Source organism: Balaenoptera acutorostrata, chromosome 6, assembly GCF_949987535.1.
Source record: "Balaenoptera acutorostrata chromosome 6, mBalAcu1.1, whole genome shotgun sequence".
Lineage (NCBI taxonomy): Eukaryota > Metazoa > Chordata > Mammalia > Artiodactyla > Balaenopteridae > Balaenoptera > Balaenoptera acutorostrata.
The window spans coordinates 24,306,208-24,329,645 of record NC_080069.1 but is presented as its reverse complement, the minus strand read 5'-3'; the positions used below and the strand labels follow the sequence as shown (position 1 = coordinate 24,329,645).

Sequence of the window (23,438 nt, the reverse complement as noted above, 5' to 3'; positions counted from 1 at the left end):
ACACGGGTTTGAGCCCTGAGTTGGGAAGATCCCAAATACCGCGGAGCAACTGGGCCCGTGAGCCACAACTACTGAGCCTGCGCGTCTGGAGCCTGTGCTCCGCAACAAGAGAGGCCGCGACACTGAGAGGCCCGCACACCGCGATGAAGAGTGGTCCCCGCTTGCCACAACTAGAGAAAGCCCTCGCACAGAAATGAAGACCCAACACAGCCAAAAATAAATAAATCAATAAATAAAGAAGCTTTCATTAAAAAAAAAAAGATTTTACAGGCTAATCTTGTGAATCAACATCAAATTGGGAGAGGGGTCCTCACTGGGCTTTTACCTGAATTTTCATTAACAATGAACAAACTAATTTGGGGAGAATTACATCTTTTCAATACTAATTCTTTCCCATCCATTAATAAGAGGTATTATATGAGTGAGATAGTTTCTAAAAACCATGTTTTAGAAAATATTTAATAATATTATCCCAGTACTGGAACACAAACAGACAAGTAAAACAAAACAGGAATCCTTTTGTCAAACCCTAATTTGTATACTGTAATTTTACATACTCAGTACTTTAGGTACTTGATCTGTTCCTACACTTTACATTTTGTTTCACTGGCTGTATATTTGCCCATCAGTACTGATTTATTATTGTACTCCTGTAACATACAGTTCTAACATCTTGTGGCCGACTATCTCTCCTACATTATTCTATCAGTCTTTGACACTCACAAAAGGAAGGAGAGGAAAACAAATCTCTTTTATTGACATTTAGGATGTATCTAGATTTCCTCAAGAAATAGTGAAAAACTTAAAAAATAAGATATGAAACCTTTATTTTGAATCCCTATTCAATTGATGGACTCAGAGATTCAGATTTTAATGGTCAAATGCAATGGTGGTTTATTACAGAAAAATCAGTGTAATACACCATACTAATAGAATGAAGGATAACCACATGATTAACTCAACTGATGCAGAAAAAGCATCTGACAAACCCCAAACCTCTCATGAGAGAAGCATTCAACAAATAAGAAATAGGAGGGAACTTCCTCAACTTGATAAAGGGCATTTACGGAAAACCCACAGCTAAAATCACACTCAATGGTGATGGCCTGAAAGCTTTCCCTTTAAAGAGCAGGAAGGACACTCACTCTTGTCACTTCTAGTCAACACTGTACTGGAAGTTCTAGCCAGAGCAATCAGGCAAGAAAAAAAAAGAAAAGCATCCATCCTTGGAAAGGAAGAAGCAAAACTAGCTCTATTCACAGATGACATGATCTTACATACAGAATAAGATCCACAAAAATACTGTTTCAGCTAATAAGCAAGTTCAGCAAAAGTTGAATGATGCAAGATCAATACACAAAAGTCATCTGTATTTCTATAATTAGTAGTGAACAATCCGAAAAGGAAATTAAGAAAACAATTCCGTCTATAATAGCATCAAAAAGAATAAAATACTTAGCATCAAAAAGAATACAATACTTAGGAATAAATTTAACCAAAGAGGTACCAGACTTTACAGTAAAAGCCACAAACAATACTGAAAGAAATTGAAGAAAACTGAAATAAATGGAAATACATTCCATGTTCATCAATGAGAAGACTCAGTATCATTAAGATGGCAATACTTCCCAGAGCAATCTAAATATTCACTACAATCCCTATAAAAAATCTCAATGTCATTTTTTACAGAAATGGAAAAGCTGATCCTAACATTCAAATGGAATTTCAAGGGACGCCAAATAACCAAAACAATCTTGAAAAAGAACAAAAATGGAGAACTCACGTCTTGATTTCAAAGTTTACCACAAAGCTACATGAATTAAGTAATTAAGCATGGTACTGGCATAAGGCTAGACATATAGACAAATGGAATAGAACTGAGAGTCCAGAAATAAACCCATATACCTACAGTCAACTGATTTCAACAAGGGTGCCAAGACCATTCAATGGGAAAACAATAGTTTCTTCAACAAATGGTACAGGGACAAATGGATAACCACATGCAAAAGAATGAAGTTGAATCCCTCTCTCACAGAATATACAAAAATTAAGTCAAAATGGATCAAGGGCCTAAAATAAGAGCTAAAACTATAAAAACCTCAGAAGAAAACATAGGGGTGTATCTTCATACCCTGGATTTGGCAATGCATTTCTTAGATATGACACTAAAAGCACAAGCAACAACAAAAAACTAGATAAATTGGACTTTGCCAAAATTAAAAACTTTTGTGCATCAAAGGACACTATCAAAGAAATGAAAAGACAACCTATAGAATGAGAGAAAATATTTGCAAATCACATACCTGATTAAGGGTCTAGTACCCAGAATACATAAAGAACTTTACAAAAAGACACCCCAGTTTAAAAATGGGCAAAGGACTTCTAGAGGCATTTCTCCAAAGATATACAAATGGCCAACACAAGAAAAGTGGCTCAACATCATTAGTCATTCAAGAAATGCAAATCAGAAATGCAAATATACTTCACACCTACTAGAATGGCAAAAATTAAAAAAAAAAAAAAAAGTATACATTGGTAAGGATGTGGAGAAACTGAAACCCTCCTCCATTGCTGGTGGGAATGTAAAATGGTACAAGCCACTGTGGAAAACAGTATGGCAGTTCCTCAGTAAGTTAAAAATAGAATTACCACATGATCCAACAATTACATTGCTAGGCACATACATAAAAGAGTTGAAAACAGGGATTCAAACAAATACTTGTACATGAATGTTCACAGCAGCACTATTCACAAATGCCAAAAGGTGAAGCAATCCAAATATCTGTTAACAAAAAAACCAAAATGTGATATACCCACACAATGGAATATTACTTAGCTTTAAAAAGGAATGAAGCGAAGAGTAGCCCCTGCTTGCCAAAACTAGAGAAAGCCCGCGCACAGCAACGAAGACCCAACGCAGCCAAAAATAAATAAATTTTAAAAAAAAGAAGAAAAAAGGAATGAAGTACTGATAAATGATGCCACAAATTGGATAAACAATGAAAACATTCTAAGTGAGTGAAGCCATAGTCATATATTATATGATTCCATTTATCAGAAATATCCAGAATAGGTAAATCCATATAGACAGAAAGCAGACTGGTGGGGGCTAGGGGCAAGGAAAAATGCGAAGTGATTGCTTAATGGGTACTGGGTCTTCTTTGGGAGTGACAAAAAGGTTTTACAACTAGCTAGTTGATGAGTGCACAACACTGTGCACGTACTAAATGCCACTGAACTCTACACTCTAAAATGGCTAGTTTTATGTTATGTGAATTTCACCTAAAAAAAAAAAATCTCAATAGTCATGGTTTCTAAAGACAGTGTATTGTATCCCCTTTTAAAAAGCTGAGTTTTACAAAATACATATTATATGATTTCATTTATATGAAATTCTACAAAAAGCAAAACTACAGGAACAGAAAGCAGATCAACTTGGCTTGCGGCCAGGAATGGGGTACTGATTACAAAGGGGCATGAGGGACTTCTGGAGTGACAGAAATGTTTTATATCTTGACTATGGTGATGGTGATAGGGGAGTATACATCTGTCAAAACTTATCAAACTGTACTCTTAAAGTGAGTATATTTTATTACGTGTCAATTATACCTCCATAAAGTTGGTTTTATAAAACTCAGTCTTGATTACTCTTTAAAGGTCAGGGTTGGCATTTAATGTTAATCTACTTCCCTAGTATGATCAGAATGTGTTTATGATACCTATTAAGCAAAGCAATGCAGACATTATACATTAAAAATGGTCACAAACAAAAGGCATAACTGCCAAATAGTCTGAATACTGAAATAGTAAATAAACATGGTTGCTCACCAATTCTGGAAGAGGGCAAATAGTTCCAGTATTCATATATAACCCCTCGACTACAATGAAACGTCGAGTTACACGAGCCTTGCGAGGATTCTTTAAAAGAAAAAAAAAATAGATGTTTTAAATTTCAGTAACTCCAAATACAAAATCTGTTATATGCTCTCTAGCACTTTCACCCTACAAGATTTATTCACCAAGATAAATCAACAAATAGATAGACTAAATCAATTTCAAGCTCAAGGTTTGAGATCCTGTTATTTTGAGATGAAAAACAGTGCTTTCTTCTCTCAGACATGTTTTCAGGTCACACAGTCAACTAGGAGGCCTCACACACAAACACAAACTGTTTAGACACTGAGAATACTAAAACACAAACAAAACCCTCCAAGCCCAGAATGACTAGGAAGGGACCCAAGGGAACTTTCTGGGGGAGATGGGGACGTTTTATGTCATGATGGGGGCCATGATACCTGGGCTACACAGGTATAACCACTGGTCAAAACTGTATAACTAGGACTAATGTATTTCAATGTAAATTTTACCTAAAATAAAAAGAACTCTAATGATGATGATGATAATCATCATCATCACAGAGACTGAGTGGGGAGTTAGGTGAAGGTTCAGATGATAAAAGAGTGGCAGAATATTGAAAACAAAGCCGAGAGAAGGGTACAGGGGGCTTCACTATACTACTGTTTCCTTTGAATGTGCCAGAAGTTTTCCTAATAAAAAGTTAAAAAACAGACAAACCCTGACCTCCCTTACTTACCAAAAAACAGATGAAACCCTTCTCCTTCCTGCCTCCTCACTACTGGTTCAAGTAAAACTGGACTATGACCTCACCCAGTCATGTTCGGGGGTGGTGCAGTGGAGGGACTCTTTCAAGTAACACACACCTTCCCACACCCCACTGACGTCAAATCACTAATAAACCACTCCCACTGCTGAATCTGTAGATGTTTCAGGTACGCTGCACTGAAAAAATTCCACAGAGTTTGCCGCCACCTTTCTACTCAAAGGTTTCTTGCCTCTAAGCTTCTAATGAACAACTAGAAACTCAAATATCAGAGCTATTCTTTAAGGGGTATTTTAGAACCCACAGCTGTATGTAATACTGAAAAAAGTGTCGGCTGAAGCATGCGAAAGTTTACATCATTCTTGGTCATCTTCACTCCGTCCCTAAGTCAAACCTGAGGCTGCGGGTCTGCTGGGAGGTCACAGCTGAGGACCTGGGGGCATCCCGCCTCTCCCTGCCTTTAAAACACAAAGTACCTTTCTTATGATCTTAAAATACTCCATGAAGGAATATTTTATTTTTGGAATATTCTTGGGAAATGGAAAAGTACAAAAAAGAATTTAACAAATGAGCTCGTTACACCACACACTGGTAACTTTTTCTTGTAAATACATATCTTTGTAAATTACCTTGTTCAAATCAGGATTTTACTGCAATCGTTCTAGGACCTGAGTTTTTAAAATATTATGTTGTGAACATTCTCACATTATTTAATATTATTTAAACCATGATTTTAATGGAGATTTAATATTCCACCTTGTAGATACACCGTAAATTATTTAACTGTTCCCACAGTGCTGGATTTAGGTTGTTTCCTTCATTTTGTTTTTTTACATCACGTGAATACCCTTCGATCTCTGACACCATTTCTGATTCTCTTCTAAAGATAGCACTCCGGAGGGTATAGATATTTAAGAATCCCAGAATATACCTGCCCATTTACCCTCTAGAAAGGCTGTGCCAACTGAAGCTCTCCTCAGAGTTTTTGGAAGGCCCCCTGTACATCAGTGTGGCACTGATTATTACCATAAAAAGTTTTCCCTAATTGGACAGGCAAAAACTCTTACCCTAATTTCTGTAACTGTTAGTGAGGTCAGACTATTTTCTATTTGCTCAGTTATCTGCATTTCTTCTATGAACTGCTGTTTTTACTTATTATCTTTTTTTTTTAAGAAGGATTAATATGGGATAAGAGAACTCTATAAGAAAAGGAATGAAAAAACATATGAACTCCATTAGTTGGGAAACTGACAAAAAGAGTTTGATCCAAACTCAGATTATTTAACCTACTTTCAAAGGAAATATAAGCATCTAAGTACAAAATATTTAAAAATTTAACATTTATTATTTTTGTGAAAACAAAATTAAAAAAGAATTATTTCTAAAAACCAAAATGTAAAGTAATTTAGAAAGCCTACTCTTGGCAGGAATATGTGGTATAAATTAATTAGTAAAAAGGTAAAAACTATAAAATGGAAATAAATTTTAAGATAACTTTATTGTTATTCATTAAAAAAAAAGTTCCACAGATTATAAATCTTATACAACACACACACAGAACTTGAATATGTTGTCTTCCAAATTTGTACAATGCTAACTTGGCGAAATAACTCTACAGCAGACTGGTTCATTGGTCACACTTTCTAAGGCAGTGTTTTTCAATACGGTAGCATTCTATTACTGAATCAGAAAAGGGACATCTTTTTACAATCTGTAGAAAGAATTCATTGGTGGAACGGTCTCAATTTTAAGATTTTCCCTATACATTCTTCTAAATTGTATACTTATAAAACACTGTCTGTAGCACACCTAGCATAAAATAGCAGAAGTCTATGCGTATTCACCACACGAATGTGTATAATCATGAAGTGCTGCTCTTAGGCTATCACCTAAACAAAGATGACAGAATCCAAAAGGAATAATTCAAATATCTGGGAAAATGGAAATTAACACAAAATTAAGGATGTGATGAGCATTTTTATCAGTTACTCTAGTAACGGATGAGTTACACTGGGAAAGTCCACTTGAAAGTGGTGTTTGAGACAAAGGATGTGGTGACCAGGTTCCCAGTACACTTCACACACAGTGGTTCCTGCTGCAGAACCACAGACCACAGAACCACCTTCTCTGTTCATGTTGTCAGGGGCAAATAAATGCTAATTCTAACAGTGATGCTTTGAACACGTTTCCTCTGTTCCACTCTCTATCAGAACAACAAGGAGCAAGTTCCACCTGCCTAATTCCCTCCCTGTCCCAAGGGACTACACAGGTGCTTGAGAAGAAGTGTAAATAGGTTGCAACGTAGAAGGAAACCATGCGTGAGGCAGCTGCTTCCCACAGGGAGCAGCTGCTCAGAGATCTGGGATGAGGTTGGGGTAGGGAGAAAGAGTCTTCACTTTGTTCATAAATTCATTAATTAAGATCTGCCGCCATGGTTTCTTCTGGTGAATCGATACATGATTTATTCTGATATGAATAAGCCTATTTTGAATTCACTAGATACATCTTGTTAATGCCCTAATGAGTTCTGTTGTTACTTCTGTAGAGTTGAGTGTACATCCCTCCACCCCCAAAATGCATGCTGTTTTTCTCTCTCTCTTGTAGAAAGCTGCCTAGATAACCTTCCCCCAAATTTGCCATATATAATTATGGCAATGATGAGGCAATTACTATCAGGCTTGACTCTCTAATCTGAGGTACATTTAATAAGCAGAAACACCCTTATTTAATGTCCACATGTGATCCACAGGCAAGTTTTCATGACAAATTACCATTTCATTTATAATTTAGCTGGTTAGAAAGTACAAAAGAACTGTGTAATTTTCTTCAAAAGAATCATACCTTTTTTTTTTTTTAATTTATTTATTTATTTATTTATTTTTGGCTGTGTTGGGTCTTCGTTTCCACGCGAGGGCTTTCTCTAGTTGCGGCAAGCGGGGGCCAGTCCTCATCGCGGTGCGCGGGCCTCTATCGCGGCCTCTCTTTTTGCAGAGCACAGGCTCCGGACGCGCAGGCTCAGTAGTTGTGGCTCACGGGCCTAGTTGCTCCGCGGCATGTGGGATCTTCCCAGACCAGGGCTCGAACCCGTGTCCCGTGCATTGGCAGGCAGATTCTCAACCACTGCACCACCAGGGAAGCCCGAATCATACCTTTTGATCTTCAATCTCTTGTTCTTTCAATAGTCGCTGCAGGTCATCCATATCATTATGGTTAAATAGCTTAATGTCACTACGTGATGCCTGTAATCCCTTCTGAATAGCAAAGCAGGCAGCTTTATCTCTGCAAGGAAGAAAGACCCACCGAATTGGGGTTTAAAGGGTCTTGTCAACATTCTCAGAAAAGGAATGCTTGCTTTTGTACGCTGACCAACATCCACTTGTTAAACTGAACATGGCAAATAAATAAAACATGTTTGAACATTAATATATTATTGTTTGCACTTCACTCTGCAAACCTTTCCACATAACTACCATACTGATTCTGTTCCACGAAGCAAACTCTTGCCGTATTTTGACCTCTGAGAAATCAGCATGCATCTTACTATACAGATAGCATATTAGTTTATTCAAAGTACTTTTCTCTTTCTGAAAAATAAATGAAATATTGGTGCATCTCACCATCAGTGGCATCTCTGATTTGACTGGCCACCACTCTGCCATTACTTTGCCATCAAAAGGAATACTGGGTTACTGACTCCACATAACCCAGGGGAGAACTCTGAGTCATGCAGATTAATCTTCAGTAAGATCTCCTAAATTGAGTTAATGGGGGGCAGGATATATTTCTTAAATTAAGTGTATTATTTAAAAGTACATGCAACACTTCTGCTTCTGAGAAAATAGACATATTTTCCCTATTTTTCTCACTGGGTATAACCAAAAATCCTGGACATCATGTATAAGACAAACATAAGATGATGCTGAAAAATGGAGAGAAAAGGCAGACCAGCGAGGGATCTGAGAAATGACATGAAACAAGTTCCTGGATTTTCCTAACTTGGAACTGATGCAGCTGGCAAACTGGAAATGCCAACAGGCGAGACAGAAAAGCTCTGACAAAAGTCTGCTCTCTGTAGCCAAAGGGACAGGAAAGGGGGCAGCCCAGCAAAGGTCTCTACTGCAGCCAAACCACAGAAAAACCTGGGCCTGTCCCCTCCACACTAGCAAAGGCTGAGAGGGGGACCCAGACTCTAGTCTTCACGAGGCCATAACAAGGCTCCCCAATACCCCTGTGGGAGCTGTCAGAGAAGGGAGCCAGAACTTGTATCTCCGTTGGGTAGTAACAAGTGGCTCCCACTGTGGTGTTAGTGAAGACCATGTGGAGAGACCTAACTTCCAATCTCCTGCAGGGAGAGACACTCTCCCCTGCCTATGCTTAGGCTGTGTTAGGGGAGGCTCAGACAAGGGTAGGACTCTCACCAACAACCAGAAGAAATGAAAATAACCCCACCTCAGTGTCAGTGGAGGCCCCGTGGGGACCCTGGACTTGTACTTCCATCTGACAGTAATGAGGCAGCAGTGCCCCCCTGCCCTTGTTGGAAGACTGTCAGAGAAAGCCAATTCAAACAGAAAGTTTAAATAAAGCATAAACTATAACAGCATAATATGAAACTGTTCATGTTTCACTTGTCATACCAATAACCAGAAAATATCAAACAATGAAAAACAAAAGAAAAAAAACAATTAACAAATGCCAGTACTAAGATGACAGAGTTGTCAGGATGATCTGATAATGACTTTAAAACAGTCATGATAAAAATGTTTCACGAGTAATTATGAACATGCTTGAAACAAATGAAAAAACAGGAAGCTGCAGCAGAGAAAAGGAAGATACAAAGAAGAATACTGTGGGGATATTAGAACTAAAAAGCAAAATAGTCAAAAGAAAAAGCATAGTGGATGAATTCAGCAGCAGAATGGAGAGAGGAAAGAATCAGTGAGCTGAAAGATGTAACAGTAGAAATCAAGTCAATGTAAATCGCAGAGAGAAAGTAGACTAGAAAGAAAAGAACAGTCTCAGGGACCTGTGAGACTACAGTAAAATATGCAACATTCAAGTCTGTAGAGTTCTAAAGAACAGAATGAGGGTGGGACTAAAAAGGTACTTAAAGAAATAATGGCTGAAAACCTGTAGATTAAAGAAGAGGCGTAAAACTATAGATTAAAGAAGCTGAGCAAAATTCTTGCAGGTAAACCCAAACAAATAAATGCCAATACAATTATAGTCAAAATTCTGAAAACTAATGACAAAGAAAAAAATCTTGAAATCAGCACAAGAAAAATGACACCTTACATGTAAGAGAAAAGCAATTTGAGTGACAGCAGATTTCTCATCAGAAACCATGAACACCAGAAAAAAGTGTCCCAATGTATTTCAAATGCTGAAAAAAAAAAGACCTGGCAACCAGGAATCCAAAACTAGCAAAAATATCCTTTAGTAATGAGGGGGAGAAGACATTCTCAGTTGAAAAAAAAACTAAGAGACTCTGTCCCAAGCTGACTTCCCCTAAAGGAATGGCTAGAGAAAGCTCTCCACATAGAAAAAATAAATAAATAAAAGAATCTTAGATTATCAGGAAGGAAGAAAGAATACTGTAAAAAGTATGAACAAACACACTAGGCTTTTCTTCCCCTCTTGAGTTTTCTAAGTCATTGTGGATGGTTAAAGTAAAAATTATAACACTATCTGATGTGGTTCTCAAAGTGTTTACAGGAAATACTTAAAACGACTGTATTATAAATAAGGAGAGTAAGGGGATGTAAAGGAAGATAAAGGATTCTATAACTGAACTGGTAAAATAACACCAGTAGAATGTGATAACTTATGCGTACATACAACATCATACTTACAGCAATGACTAAAAAACTATACAAAGGGAAACACTTGAAAACAAATAAATAAAATAAATAAGATAAATAAAAATGGAACTCCAAAACTCATTCAATTAACCCTGAGAAAAGCAGGAAAAAGAAAAAAGAAAACAAAAAACAGAGAGAACAAATAAGAAACAAAAAATAAAAATTGGGAGATTAAGATCCCATATATCAATAATTACATTAAATGTAAATGGCTAAAATATACAATTTAAAGACAGAGTGGCAGAGTGGATTAAACATGCTGCCTATAAGAAATTCACTTCAAATGTAATGAGATGGGTAGTAAGGGAATGTGTGTGTGTAGGGCGCACTGAGGGCGCACACGAGCACACACATGTAGTTATATGTATATATATATAGTTATATGCTATATATATGTATGTATGTTATATACAATAATATAGGTAGTAAGGGTATACATATATATTACATACAATAAACAGATGCAAACATTCAAAAGGGAAAGCAGAGTGCCTATGTTAATATCTGATAAAGTAGACTTTGGAACAAAGAAAATTACCAGAGACAGAGAAGGATGTTATATAATGATAAAAAGACTCAATTAACCAGGAAAACTTATCCTAAATATGCACCAAATAACAGAGCTACAAAAGATAAGACACAAAAACTGATAAAAGTGAAAGAAGAAACTGACAAATTACAACAACTGACAGAACTACCAAACAGAAAATCAGCAAGGATATAGAACTCAATAACACCATCAACTAGGAAGATCTAATTGTCGTTTATAGAACACTCCATTCAGCAGAATATTTTTTTTCTATTTAATGATAATGACAAAAAAAAATTTCTCTCAAAAGGTAAATAAAGTTTCATATGTAAATTGCTTTTTGTCTCACTAAAACTTTTATATAAGTATACCTTAGGAAGTTGACATGCAAAACTAGCACTCTCTCTTACTGGATTAAAGGATAGAAGTGGCAAATGAACAATTTGTATGTTTTTTCTGGTTTTTAATTTGCATATCAGTGACTTTTAAAAAATAATGATCAGTGTAACATTTGATCATTGAATACTATTATATGAAAAACAGAAATGTATAAAGAAGGAAATTAATCACATGTGTCCTATCATGGAGTGATACCTTCTCACTGGTGTCCTCACGTGGCCTTTTCTCTGTATTTGCCAGAATATTCTTTTTTAAGTGACTATGGAACATATTCCAAGATAGACCACATCATGAGCCATAAAACAAACTGTAACAAATTAAAAATTTCCAAATGCTTGGAAACTAAACAACACACTTCTACATAACTCATGGGTCAAAGAGAAATAAAACACAAAAATGAACTAAACGAAAATGAAAATAAACGCATCAAAATTTGTGGAACACAACTATAGCAGTGATGACAGGGAAATTCATAGCACTAATACATTAGAAATGAGGAAAAGTCTCAAATCAGTAATTGAAGTTCTCACCTCAAGAACCTAGAAAGAGCAAACTAAACTGCAAATGAGCAGAAGGCAGGAAATAATACCAGAAATCAGTAGAAATGAAAACAAAAATACAACGTAGAAAAATCTATGAAACAAGGAGCTGATTCTTTGAAAAGATCAATAAAATTGACAAATCTCTAGCAAAAATGACAAAAAAGAGAGCAGACAGAAATTACCAGTTAGGAAGGAAACAGGGATCTGCAGACATTAGAAGGATAGTACGGGAATATCACAAACAATGCTACACATACAAATTTGACGATTTAGAAGAAATGGACCAACTCCTTGAAAAACACAAACTACTTCAACTCACTCAATATTTGAATAGCCTTACAAGTACTAAGGAAATTAAATTCATAGTAAAAATACTTCCAAAAAAAAAAAAAATCTCGAGGTCCAGCTGTTTTTACTGGAGAACTCTACCAAACATTTAAAGAATTAACAACAGTTTTATACAGTTTCTCCAGAAAATAAAAGAGGGAACACTTTCAAATTGACTTTATGAAGTATTACCCTGATGCCAAGACCAAAGCCTAAAAACAGTAAGTATGGTAGCATCAGGGAAATATAGACTAAAACTACAATGAGATATCTGTACACACCTATGAGAATGGCTTAAAAAAAAAAAAAAAGCGACAACACCAAATGCTCCTGAGGATGTTGGAGAAACTAGATCACTTATACACTGTTCATGGAAATGTAAAATAATACAGCCACTCTGGAAAAGTTTGGCAATTTCTTAAAAAACTTAACGCACAATACTTTATGACCAGCAACTGCATTCCTTGGCATATACCTCAAAGAAATGAAAACTTATGTTCACAGAAAAAGCTATACATGAATATTTACAGCACCTTTATTTGTAATAGCCCCAAACTAGAAACAACTCTGATATCCTTAATAGGTGAATGGTTCAACAAACTGTGGTGTATCCATACCATGGAATATGACTCAGCAATCAAAAGGCACAAACTCTTGATTCACATAACAACCCTGGAGAATCTCCAAATAATTAATGCTGAATGAGAAAAGCCAATCCTCAAATGTTTTACCTACTGTATGACTCACATTTGTACAATCTTTTTTTTTTTTTTTTAAATCTATTTATTTATTTTTGGCTGTGTTGGGTCTTTGTTGCTGCGCATGGGCTTTCTCTAGTTGGCGGCGAGCGGGGGCTACTCTTCATTGCGGTGCGCAGGCTTCTCATTGCGGTGGCTTCTCTTGTTGCAGAGCACGGGCTCTAGGCATGCGGGCTTCAGTAGTTGTGGCTCGCGGGCTATAGAGCGCAGGCTCAGTAGTTGTGGCGCACGGGCTTAGTTGCTCCGTGGCATGTGGGATCTTCCCGGACCAGGGCTCGAACCCGTGTCCCCTGCATTGGCAGGCGGATTCACAACCACTGCGCCAACAGGGAAGTCCCTGTACAACAATCTTGAAATCATGAAATTACAGAAATGGAGAACAGATTAGTGGTTGCCAGGGGCTAAAGAGTGGGTAGGGTAGAAGGGATATGGGTGTGGCAACAAGCGGGATTATCTTGACTTTATCAGTGTCAACATCCCACTTTTCAAACTGTATTACAGTTTTGCAAGAGGTGACCATTGGGGAAGACTGGGTAAAGGGCACATAAAATCTCTGTATTATTTCTTCCAAGTGTATGTGAATCCACAATTATCTCAATATAAAACATTTCATTAGAAAAGGGTACACAAAGTAATATAAAGACAGAGTGACAAGGAAAGACTTAGGTATATAAACAACCATTGTTCTGAGACCTACTGGCAAAGCATTATCACTGTTTACTACAAAAGAAAGAAAATAAAACATCGAACATATTGTCTATGCCTAATGAATTTATCAAAAACAATTTGTCAAATAATTTACTAAACACCATTTTTACCTCTAGTGTTCCTACTTTCAAATGAATTTCAGGTGGAATATTTAAAATTATGTATAAGGGAATAATTAAGTTGTCTAATGACTCATTAGAAACTGAAGTTCTAAGACACCAGGCATAAGATCTGAAAGTGAGTTTAGACTAGGTTTCCTAGCAGTGAAAACCAAAAGGACAATATAGTATTTATTATCTGACAAAGGAAGCATACAAGTTCAACTGTAACTGTAAACTTCTTCTGGACTTTAAACTCAAAAAGGAATTTATGGTGGGGGCTTGTATAAAGCGATATTGGCTGACACTGTATTGTAGCTGTCTGCAACTATGCTTTATTAAAAACCTAGAATCACTGTTTAAATCACTGACTCTCAAATTTGTGATGAGTCTTTATTATTATTGATTTTTTAAACTATGTGCAAGAAATTAATAGAAACATTCATTTTCATGGTCACATTGGGAAACAATTCTACTCAGGCCCAGGCCATGTGCTGGAGTGCTCCCAGGTAACTGTCACAGGGCTGTGGGGAAGAATGGGACACAAGCGTGCTGAAAACCCCCAGGAAGAGCCAGCCCTGCAGCGTGTGCTTGAGCTTGTTGCACTACAGGTGCTCCGACAGTGAGTGAGAAGCAGCAGGATGGTACAGGGACTGAGGTGAGCCGGGCTCTGAAGTCCAGTCACTTGGACCCCTCTTTTGCGCTCCAGCCTCCATTCATTCTCTTACTGAAGGTATTTACTGAGCACCACTAAATGGCACATGCTATCCTAGGCAACGGGCTGGTATGAACTGTTGAAAGTGGTGTAAAAGAGTACAGTGAGCGTGAGGCAAGCTGAGCCAAGAGCAGACGGTGCAGGCGCCCATGAGCACACACGCACACACCTGCATATGTAAGTTAAGGGAGGCTTGAGAAACAGTGATTCTGACAGGCACGTAAATGCCTGCATGGTCATGGATTCACAAGGATACCAAACTCCTCTGGCTGTAAAATTTTCTCCACATGCAGCAAGGGGTCTTGACCTGGTCTGAGAGCTTGGGGAAGGCTTTCCTGCAGAGGTGGTACATGTGCAGGATGAGCAGGAATTAAGTAGGAGATGAGAGGAGGAACAACGTTCTAGGCGTAGGGACTTAGGGTCTTAGCACGTGCAAAGGCCTTGAGGGGAAACTAGCATATAAGGCTGGTAAGGCTACACAGCATGACCACCTAAGGGGAAATGGTAGAAAATGGGCCTAAAACAGTAGTCTAGAATGTACAAGATCATAATAAGAACTTGGATATTTATTTTAGGAGCAATGGAAGCTCTTAAATGGAGTGTCTGGCTATGGTGTCAAAAAGGAAAAGAGGAAACAAAAGTCACTCTGAGACCTAAATTAAGAGAGTCATTTAATAGTCCACTCAAAAGATAACAGAGGCTCGGGCTAGTGGCAGGTGCTCCTGACGGGTATAACCAGCTGCCTGGGCTATGCCAGCCTTCACTCTACTCCTCTCTGCTCTTCCCCTCCACAGTAAAAAGCAACACCATACATCTAGTGCACATGTATGCAAGTGTGTCATTTGTTCCTGGAAAGTTAAGGAAGTCTGCAACTCATGACTTCTATATTCTTAACAAGCCATGAAGCAAGATCAGCAGAGACCAAGAGTTGCAGCGAGGGTACTGAGAAGTGGAGTGACTTTATCAGGTAGTATGAGTGGCTATGTGGGCTACGACCATGGACTCACAAGGACACCACACTGTCACAGAGCTGCACAGGGAAAACAGAGGGCTGGTCCCCTCCTACATAAGTTTGGCCTTCTCAACATCAATCAATAAAATCATAATGGCAGATAACAAAGTACCGACACCTTAAGGCATCCTTCCAGTGGAGGTCTCACTAGTTCTGCAGAACTACTTGGCTGGGTGACTATATATTTCTTTAAAAATGAAAAAAAAAAAATCAATATTATTTTAGGCAGATGACCTCTAACAAAGGAATTCTCTAGGAGGGCCAATATTATTTCCAAAGGAATTCTGATAAGAAATGTCAGTAAAGATTACTTACACAATGTCCCCTCTCTTAGAGTAAGCAGGAATAGCACTGGCTATGGTGGCAAATCCATATGAGTATATAATGGCTTCTTCTGTCTTCATAAATTTTGCCAGGCGGTCTTCCAAATCCAAGTGCACATCTAGTTCAAGAGTACAAAGTTAAATGGTTAAACTGTCTCATAATTCTTTTTCTTTGACTAAAGAATAAATAAAATAACATAAGTAGTTTAGTTATTAACACTGTCACCTTGTGGTCAAAATGTAATTGTTCTTAAGTTACAAGTCATACAATATCTACTAAGATAATTCTGGGCCAAAACTGTTTCTATACTCTGTGAGCTGAATCAGCTACTCATTTGTCTATAAATATGTGACTGGGACAGCTCTGACTCTAGGTTTTGCTTTTATATCACTCTAGCAATAAGAATTCAAGGTCCAGTGACCTTGCCTGCTTTAACTTCCCTCAACCAACAATGCCAAGACTTTACCAATGTACGACATTAACTTATTAACGCCGTTTTGCATTTTAGGAGAAGTGACCAAACCAGGCATGAAGACAACTGTCAACCAGCTTTTAAAAGGAAAAGAAAGAAAAAAGAAAAGTAGTTAAGTTAAAAAGAACCCCACATACTCTGCATCAAGAGACAGGAACTTTTTCAGTTGTGGTGGTCACTCCTCTAACAGTTTGTGTCAGCACTTAGTTGTGGCACCTGCCATCACTCTGCAGTACTGAGTTTCTGTCTAAATTTCTTTTGAAGTGTACTGGTGAATTCAAACGTATAGTACAAAGAGAAATATGGTCCTTTTATGGAAGCAGCTTAAGAAGAATGTTGATGTAATTATAGGGATAAACTGTAATTATTAAACTGGTATTTTTTTTTCTCTCTTACATCATCGTTCCATATAGCCTTTCACCTTTCCAGGCTAAGCCATGAGGCTTCACACCCTGGGATGGAGGGACCAGCGATGTCTAAAATAAATAGTGTACCAGCTGGCTGTGAACTGGAAAACTTCCAAGTGTCTTAAAATGAGGCAGAGAAAATTTTTTAAAACTTTCTTTAGCTCTTTTAACTACAGCAGGACCCAAGTCTGGAGAACAAGATCAGAGTTTTACCACATGCTCTGCACAAAGAGAACTCAGAAGTTGATACAGGAAGGATGCAGCCAGGCCCCTCCAGCCTTGGAGCTTCACGGGAGAAACGAGGAACTCTGAGGAGTAAAGGCAGACTTTCAGAGCCACGGCATGTCCACTGAGGGGAACTCAGAAGTGTAGGCAGTGGCAGGGGGACCCAGACGTTCCCCAGTGAGGGGCGGTGGAGAGGGCTGGTGGCCCGGCACAGCCCTCCGGCTCAGATGTCAAGGACCTGTGGCTGGGAGCCTCGCTCCAGGAGACCCCTTCAGCATCAGCCTTCCCTCCAAGTATGCCCCTCCCTACCAGAGACATTCCTGGTGAGAAGGGGGAGAGGGAAAAGACCTGCAGGACTGAGATATACAAAAGAAACAACTTCACCCAGCTGGATACAAGGCTGGACACTGAGTGGACTAAATATTTCCAACAGAGACCTGGTTAGCTGTTAAGTGTGAGATTTCCACCAACTTCCAGGGAGGAACAAGTGAGTAAGGTCAGCTCAGCAACAGGAATAAACAACTTTTTAGAACATTTGAATAAAGTGTCTAAAATCTGTAAACCCACTCACTGATTTATCAGAGGCAAGTTAATCTTACTGTGATGCTTTTTAACTAGTAAAAGACAAAATTAAGAATTATAAAAGATACAACTTCACAAAGGACTAAATTCTAATAAGTAGTTAAATGAGGGCTGTCCAACAATCTCATTCAATTGTTAATCAAACATTTAGTAAGTATCACATAAAAATACTCTGATAAGCACTGGATCAAAGAGAAATATAGGGTTTCTGCCACTTGACAAAGTGAGACAGCTAAGAGAAGCATCTGGCAGCTGTCAATGGAGAACTCGGAGCCCAGAGGGCAGATACAAGGCTAAGCTGTGCCTTCACTCCCCTGGTCTGAAGCACTTGGGTCCCTTCTACACTCAGAACTACAACACATTCACAGTGGCTTCTGACTAAAGGCGCAGAGGTCCCTCGATTGTGAACCAAAGGCTGCTGGGGTGGGCGCCAGCTACTGAGTGAGAGATGAGACGACACAGAGGGTCCGAACGACACCTCAGTTTGATGGCAAGAGAGGTATAGTGAGGAATTAGAAAATTTAGCAGCAATATCCAAATAATAAAATAAACTGAAGACCACTTCACTTGTAGACTTCTTAAAGGATGATATAGAATTGTGAAAATGAACTATTTATCCCATTCCAATTTATCCCATCAAGTAATGATAAACAACTAGGCATGCTTCTTCCCATTTATAAGTTAAAATGTATACCAACATAGCTTATTGCATAAAAAACACATGAAATACCATTTGATTTCCATTACCAATCAGGTAGTCGTTTTTATAGAAGTGACACTTTCATTAGAGCAACACTAAATAAATATGAGATTTCACAGTAACGTGTAGAAGAATGCATCCCGGTTGATCAAAATGGCACCAAAAGAGTGCTTAGCTCTTCAAGCATCAAATCTGTGACATCAACACCACCAAGTCTGAAGACTTGATCCTGCTCCTGACTGCCCGCCCTTCCACGAGATATGCTGCCAGGGAAGTGTTGCAGGCAAAGTCTGGCAAGAACGAGGAAAGCAGCAAAGCACCAGAGAACCAGCTACATCCATGCAGCTGAGCACGGGCGTGTCTCAGGCATGTCTTCCTTTCCTCTTTGTTAGCGCTCTCTGAGCACCCTGCCCACAGATAGGTCCCCACCACTCTGCTGCCTCTCACTTCTGATGAGACAGGAGGGCAGGTCCCCCATAGGAGGCCTCCTTCAAATTACAATGCTGCCTCTGAACTGGGAATTATCTATCCCAAATCTCAACAATTTAGCTAGCAGATGGACAACCCAAGCCACAGTGAATTGCTCTCATTCAGTATCTCCATTTTAAAAAGGAAAAAACATGCTATGGATACAGACAAACTGTTTTTGCCAACTACAAAAAAGGATTTTAAATCATTCTGTAGCTCTAAATGACTCTCCTCATTGATTAGCAATAAAACAGTAAAACAATCTTGGCTTTGTTTTAGGGCTTTAGAGTTAGCTACCCAGTTGATAAAAATTATGTTAGTATTCTCATTATACATACTCATAGCCATTTTTATGTCATTGCCATAAAGTGGTAAGAAGAATCCCTCTACAATAAATCAATGACTTACTGGTTCTTGCCTAGTCCCAAAAGTTTAAAAAAGATGGGCCTTTCCTCCTCCTATCTAAAGACACTGGGTTTTAGCTGATGTCAGCCTTGCAAAGCAGGTTTTGTGACAGGTAAACACGGACAGTTGCATAACTTCTTTTGATGTCTGATAGCTACTCTGCAAGGAAGAAACTCTTAACCCAAGGGCGGGGGAGGCAGCAAACAGAAAAACTACCAGGGCATGTTCTTTAACTTTGGATGCCTATCTTCTGTGTGTATGATCCATTTCAACAATTAGTGCCACAGATTTGCATGCGTCATTCTCTCATTCACTGTTAGGAACCAATATGGTAGGCAAGAGGCCACGGAGGAAGGTGACCAGAAAGCCTCTGTGTCTTCTCAGCACTTGCTGCCCTTTCTGGCACCTGCTCCCTCACCAGAACGTAACAGATGGGAGGCAAGGCCAGGGCAGGATGCCCCACACCAAACACAAGGCCTGGCCATGGCAGTCATCACAGGGGGTTCAGATCTGGGCTCCCTCATTGCCAGGTGTGAACCAGGGACAGGCCCAAAACTGCTCTGTGCCTCTCAGGTCCTTCCCCTGTCAAATGGTTAACAGTTCTACCTGCCTCAAAGGATTGTTAGGAGAACCGCAAGAGAATGCTTATAAAACACTCAGAACGATGTCTGGCATCAAAAAAGCAACGTGCTGGTGTTTGTTCAATTAACTCAATATTTGTAGAATAAAAAAAAGTAATCTTTTAGAAGGAAAAAAGGTACGCTATCTGCTAATTAAGTTATCCAAATCCTGGATATTTAAGGACTATCTTATATTAAAGCCACTTGTTCAAGTTCCTATTTATCAGAATAAAAGGAGGTATTATGGCCTTCTTGATTGTTTTTCAGAGGAAAGACTATGAAATACCCAACTTTAGAACAGTTTAAAAACAACCAACTATATTTTCTCTTAACATCTCCATATTTTTGTGTTACATACTTTTTTTAAATCCCTTGAGACTTGGACAATTTTCTTAAAAGTACAAATATCACCTATGTACTCATTAGAACATTAAAAACAGTGCTGAATGTTTTCCAGAATGTTTTCACATACGGTATCTTATGTGATTCTTACCAAAATGTTCTAAGTTGTGCAACTAAGATCATTCCCTGACTACACTGCGAAAACTACAATTCCATGACTGGTAGGAAGAAATGGCAGATCTAGGAATTTTATGACCAAATGCCCTTCCTACTAAAACATGCAGTCATGGTCCTACAACAGAGAGAAAATATTTTTTAAAATAAACAAATGAACAATTGTTTACTATTGGCTCTAGAACACAATTACATGCCACTATCTCTCACCATGAAACTATGCCACTAATTGTCTTTTGATTTGGTGTAAGACCAAAGAGTCAAGAAGGCATCATGTATGCAAAGCAGATCCTAGGCACAGGGATAAACCACATGTAAATGAGATCTGAATGCATTACAAACAAAACAATCAGAGAGGTTCAACAAGAGAAACCATCAAAGTGCACAGGGGCCCCATTAGCCTTAGAGGAAAGGAAGGCTCTACAACCTGATAAAATCACTTGACTGATTCTAAACTACACATTAAAACAATAAGATGAGAAGGTGGAAAACTTCGGATCCACACAGTCCTCACAAGACTATTTTAAGAACCTGCTGGGCCTTCAGGAGGCAGGAGAACATTTAGCCTCAGAAACTAGAAGAATTTTAATTCAACTGTCAATTTTCTTTTTCTGTGTTAATCATCTAGTATCATCTAATATGTTACTATGAAATAATAAACAGAAAATGTTTTAATAAGGAAATTTACTTTTCCAATAAGTGATTTTCATTCACTATCTGAAAAGTTGAGAAAAGAGCTAAAAGAGGGAGCATTTTCATCACTGAAAATAGATGCCTGAGTGATATTAGTACTTCCAGGAAAAGAAAAAGCCAAAATCAAAAGCAACCTTTTGGTGGGCCTGGGAAAGAGACCCTAGCCTCACATGTAAGCTACTAAAATGAGAGGAAAGGGAAGTTCACTTCTGCTTTAATGCTCAGTACAAAGGGCAAATGTACCCTAAATATTCAGAATACTTTAATTATAGAGGGTATTTTATTTTTTTTATTTTTAAAATAAATTTATTTATTTATTTTTGGCTGCGTTGGGTCTTCGTTGTTGTGCGCAGGCTTTCTCTAGTTGTGGCGAGTGGGGGCTACTCTTTGTTGCAGAGCACGGGCTCTAGGCACGCGGGCTTCAGTAGTTGTGGTGCACGGGCTTCAGTAGTCATGGCACACAGGCTTAGTTGCTCCGTGGCATGTGGGATCTTCCTGGACCAGGGCTCGAACCTGTGTCCCCTGCATTAGCAGGCAGATTCTTAACCACTGCGCCACCAGGGAAGTCCCAAGGGTATTTTAGAGATTTAAAATATAGCCTTAGCTGACCTCAAGTAGCTTCTTGAACTTATCTAACACTGAAATTTCAAGGTAATTTAACACAACTACAGTAATTTAAGTGATTAGTTCCAGAATAAGGAAAAACACAGAAAATACCCTGTTGGAAAACCAAGTAAAAATACATACGATATACACATAAAGAAAGGAAAAAAGATGATAAGCAAGCATGGGCAACTGCTGAAAAGGAACAAAACAAGTTTACAGGAAGGACAATGTACTCAAAAAACAATACACATTACTCCAAGCTGTAGGTTTGGTGTCTTATTACAAAACCATCACACTGCCAATTAACCTTCAACCTTTGTCCAGATACCACAGTCTGTTTGAACCTTCAACTACATTAGGATAAGGATGACACAGTGACCAATAATGTAGTTCAGAGTAGCTAATACACAATTACGTGTTCATTATATTGACTCTGGTGGCCCATTCAGACGCTTGAACGATGAAATCCAATTTAAATTTAAAACGCACTTGAACAGCACACCACATGTATGTGGTATGCTACCATTTTTGTAAAACGGGGGGGAAAATGTATGGAAGTGGTTTGCACACACTAAAAAAAGCCTGGAAGAATGAACAAGAAACTACTGATAGCAGCTGGCTTTTTTGGGGGCGGAATGGCAGTGGGGAGAAGACTTCACTATCTCTTTAAATCTTTGAGGTTTATATCATGCATTGAATTATTCCATCAAGAAAATTAATTTAGGATGGATCAAGAGGGTTTTATGAAAAGTGAAATAAGTTGGAGAAAGATAAATAGCATATGATCTCACTAATATGTAGAATCTAAAAAACAAAACAAACAAAATAAAACAAAATGAAAACAGACTCATAGATACACAGAACAAAGGGGTGGTTGCCAGAGGGAAAGGGGATCAGGGGTGGGGAAAATTAGGTGTACGGGATTAAGAGGTACAAAGCTCCAGTTATAAAATAAATAAGCAATGGTGATGTAACATACAGCATAAGGAATATGGCCAAAAATATTGTAATAACTTTGGGGACAGACAGTTACTAGACTTACCATGGTGATCATTTCATAATGCATGCATGTCAAATCACTATACAGTATACCTGAAACTAACATAATATTGTATGTCAACTATATTTAACTTAAAAAATTTTTAAATCATTAATTTAACGACCCCCCCCAAGTTTAGAGGCACACAGCATCCTATTACACATATTTCAGGTGACCCAAATGAAAAATTGACTGGGCAATTAAAACAACATATTTCCATAGCTCTGGGAAAACTGGTCTTGAAGATTTGAAACTTTTTTTCCACTAAATTTAGCAATAAATCTCTTATCGGTCTTCTCAGATTTAACTCCCGAGCAAGAGCCAAGGCCACACATGCAAATAAAATCTACTAGAAAGAGAGGCTTTCAAGAAAAAATTTCTTTACCCCGCAAGCAGATCATGGAAAGAAAGCCTTGTTGATCAGATTACAACAAACAACCCTGTAAAAAAAATGCCTTTTCTGGTTTTCTAATTCTTATGAAGGAAATAATACCCTACCAATAAAAAGCAGGCAAACAAATCATGTTTGCACTAGGCTAGAGGAAAGAGGGAGCCTCTGATCTGAGCTCTTTTAAGTCTTTGAGCTTGCCATTAATATTGCAAATCAGAATACTTATTTTCTAGTTTTAGGGCTGAAATTAATTAGCTATGTGACCATGAGGAAGTCACTTAACCTCTCTGAGCTTTCTATTCTTCTGACTAGCTGGGATGCTGGAATACAAGATTTTAAAGATCCTTTCCAGCTGTAGGATTCTTGGACACCAACTCCCATCATCTGTTTCCAATAAAAATAATTTAACCACTAAATTAGCTA

General features: G+C 38.2%; 1 pseudogene; it reads right to left on the bottom strand.

Moving 5' to 3' along the window:
* Window positions 1-23,438, bottom strand: part of LOC130708336 (serine palmitoyltransferase 1-like) — a 54,751-nt pseudogene that overhangs the window by 16,418 nt on the left and 14,895 nt on the right.